General features: G+C 42.0%; 1 pseudogene; it reads left to right on the forward strand.

The window, feature by feature from the left end:
• The first annotated feature begins 2564 nt into the window (after positions 1 to 2564).
• Positions 2565 to 3080, forward strand: LOC119535349 (annotated as a pseudogene).
• Positions 3081 to 4017: the final 937 nt, after the last annotated feature.

Here is a 4017-nt window from a genome sequence, read left to right on the forward strand (position 1 = left end):
ACAGACAAGATGGGAACCATATTGTCATAAATAAAAAGCAACAGACCATGTCATTACCCTCCTCTCTAGCTCCTCTCCCCAGGAGTGCGTGCAGTGGGGGAAGGTCCTGCATCACACTGGGCAATGGAATTAAATGTGATGGAGTTTGCTGCCAGTCAGTTTGTGGATGAATTTTTTCAACACAGAACACAAAGACAATGTTCATTCTAAATTCAGGAGGTTAAATCTGATTTGACCAATTAATTATTAATATAGTGGCTGCAAAAGTAAATCACCCAAGAAAGAACTACAATTACAAGAAACTCTCAGTATGGGTAAAATGCCACACCATTATTTAATTCTCAACCTTGTTTTCCCCAATGTGAAGTTAACCCATAGACTTTGTACCCTGGAAAGTTACACAACTCTTTTGGTATGTAATTCAAATTTAAAATGACTTAGCATAGGTTACTACTTTTTTAAAAATCTGGATAAATATTAAATCATTTGTAAATATCTTTGATAAAAATTTACATTCAGCCTAAACTTAAGAGTAAATGAAAAAGATATAGTTTAGGCATGATATCTTAACACACCCAAAATTTACTCTGAATTTCCTACATTAGTTGATTTCATAGCAAATTCTGAAAGGCTGCTCAAATAAGTGATTATATTACCTCCACAACCATAAGTTGTTTTTTTTCCACTTGTACGCTAATTACATACAAGGTCTTAGGCAAAACATTTCCCTCATTACCTAGACCTAGTATCTACAAATATATTTTAAAGATATGAGCCATCTCAAGGGCAAAATATACCAGAGGCCACCCTATCTTTCTAGTACAATACATTGCATTTATATAAAATAAATAACTCTTGATTGAAGAAACTGTCACAGTAAATCCTTGAATAATTTAAAAATGAAAGCTGAAAAAAATATGTTCACTGATATGTACTTCATAGTTAAAGAGAAACCATTTTATAACCTAGATGTACAGTTTAAGAATCTATTTTTGCAGATAGAAAGGCTAATTTAGGTCATTATTTATTAATTATCTACTATATAATCAGATTGTGCTGGGCACTCTAAGGGGTGCAAAAATGTAAAGCATTATGACTTGAAAAGCTGTCCTTACAGATGTTAAGAGTTATTGCCACAAAAGTATTAAGATCAACGGGGAAAGTTCCAAAGATGTCAGAGTAGGGAGCTCCAGGACTTACTCCTCCTCCAAAAAAGCTAGTGAACAGAAAAAAAATGTTCTGGGGATCCAGAGGCCAGGAGAGCATTTTATGGTATACAGGGATAGGAGAGGGAGGAAGAGGCTGAGAAACTGTAGTAAAGGACTCTGAGTTGCTCGCTCTGCGGCAGATCCTGGCACCCATCCCCTACTCTCAAGGCAGCTGCTTCAGGATCTGATCCCTGGCTGGCTGCTGCAGACAGAGGGTACCTGCAAGTCCTCTTCTCCAGGAAAAGTGAAGGGAGGCACAGCCAAGCACTAATCAAGACTTTTGGCCAGCAAATTCAATTCACTAGGTCCTGTCCCTGAGCTGCTGTTTCAGCCTGCCCCAGATAAAGAGAGACACAGCCATTGTTTCAACCCTACCTACAAACAGTGGTGGAGGCAGTAGAGTTTTATAGACACAGTGCCTCCTTAGGGCTGTGAAGAACAGTTTGCTGAAGAGTGGCATCTGCTGGGCCAGGCAAGAAAGCACAGCTTTTGGGTAGCACATCAAAAACATTGTTGGCCACAAGGTTTTCACAATCACACGGGCACACTGTATAAGCTATATAGTTACACAGTCATCTTCAAGAATCAAGGATACTGGATTGCAGTTCACAGTTTCAGGTATTTCCTTCTAGCTATTCTAATGCACTAAAAACTAAAAGGGATATCTATATAATGCACAAGAATAACCACCAGAATGACTTCTCAACTCCATTTGAAATCTCACAGCCACTGAAACTTTATTTTGTTTCATTTCTCTTCCCTCTTTTGGTCCAGAAAGCTTTTTCAATCCCATGATTCCAGGTCCAAAGAGGGAGTCATGTCCCACTTTGCCAGGAAGATTTATACCCTTATACAGTGTGACCATGTGATTGTGAAGACCTTGTGGATCACATTCCCTTTATCCAGCGCATGGACAGATGATTAGGAAAATGGGGACAAAAGGTAAATGAATAATGGGAGAGAGGAGGGGTAAGGGATGTTTTGGGTGTTCTTTTTTACTTTTATTTTTATACTTATTTTTATTTTATAGAGCAATGAAAATGTTCAAAAATTGATTGTGGTGATGAATGCACAACTATATGATACTGTGAACAATTGATAGTACACTTTGGATGACTGTATGGTATGTGAATACATCTCAATAAAATTGCATTTTAAAAAAAGCAGACTTCTGGCATCTTTGCTGACTTCACCAGGGAATTTCGGAGCCAGTCCATGCCCCTTTGGGGGTACCTGGCCATGTTTTGGTTGGGAAATACTGATATGGGAAAGTCCTCTCCAGGGTGACCCTCTACCCAGAATTTGCCCTCCAGGCAAAAGCAGTTAGAGGCAGTGGAAGCCAGCCAAGCTGGCACCATGGAGCCTCTGTATCAACAAATGCACAAGCAGGGACATGAGATCCAGTCTCACATGGGATGCCTGAAGACAACAGATAAGCAGTCTCTGCATTCCATGTTGACCAGTTAAAGTATGATGTCCAGAACCTGCAGAGTGCTCTCAGAAACTTTAGCACAAGTGCTATGCAAGGGAGCAGCAGGAGAGACAGAGAGAGTTGCTTCTGGCTCACACCTTCACCATTAATGACTCTGACACCAATTAATTTTAATTAAGTTTAATTCCTCCCTCCAGGAAACCCACCACAGCATGGAGAACCTCATTGGAGGCGGGCACAGTATCCTGGAAGGACTGAGGGCCCAGAGACTGACCTTGAAGGAGACTCAGAATATCCTTGACATTACCAACATGCTGGGCTTATCCAACACAGTGATGCGGCTCATTGAGAAGCAGGCTTTCTAGGACAAGTAGTTCATGATTGGCATGATCCTGCTCACCTGTGTGATCATGTTCCTCGTGGTGCAGTACCTGATGTGAGCCGGCCACACACTGCTGCTGAGCACCGTTCCCACCGCGCGAGAGTGGATGTGCATGAAACGGGGAGAGAAGCCAAGGAAATATATGCTTGTTTTAACTGTGAAGATCACTTGAGAGGAACTGTGATCTGTAACTTCATGGGAGTTTTGAGCCTGCTCTGTTTTCTGCGACTCTTGGAGGGGGAGCAAGTGCTGCTAAGATGGGCAGTGCTTAGGGACTGAACGAAATGCCTGTTTCTCTCTCACTCTTGCTGGAAGAGGAAGGGATGTAAGGGTAAGGGTTGAAGAAGGAAGGGAGAGGTGAAGAATGGCTTCCATGGATTTGTCCATGGAGCTAATGTGCCCCTGGAAGGCTCTCAGGGTGAGCCTTGCTGACAGGACAGTCCACACTCTGTCATCATCTAGCCTTTTCTGGTTCCTGATGAATAGACTGGAGCAGAGTGAAGAGGAGGAGGAGGAGGAGAGAGGCCTTCCTTTCCTTCACCCATTGTACTAGATCCATTCACACACTATTGCACAAAACCACCCCCTCCAAAAAGGAAAATGACATGTAGATAACTAGCTGCTCATATTTGTCATCCTTCCCTGGAAGCAATTACCTAGGGAAAACAGAGATGTTGAAGCTATTGCTGATAACGAGTAAGATTTTCCACATTAAAGTTTCTGGGTGTTTTTCCTTTCTGAAGTGAGGCCAGTGTTATTTCCTGAGAGTGTTCAGTCTTGAGGCTGAAGACCATGGTAACTGATTTTTTTCCGGGAGCTAGCAGAATGGTTGGCTTTTAAGGTTCAGCATGTGCAGTCATGCCCAGGCTTTGAGGGGCCTTTGCTCACGAGGGGGTAGCTATGAGCCTTAGGATTTGCCATTTACTCTCTCATCTCTAGTTTTAGCATCTGTAATTCTTCAGCTCTCTTCTCTTCCTTGAAATACATTGGCAACT

This window comes from Choloepus didactylus, chromosome 5 (assembly GCF_015220235.1).
Source record: "Choloepus didactylus isolate mChoDid1 chromosome 5, mChoDid1.pri, whole genome shotgun sequence".
In the NCBI taxonomy this organism is placed as follows: Eukaryota; Metazoa; Chordata; class Mammalia; order Pilosa; family Megalonychidae; genus Choloepus; species Choloepus didactylus.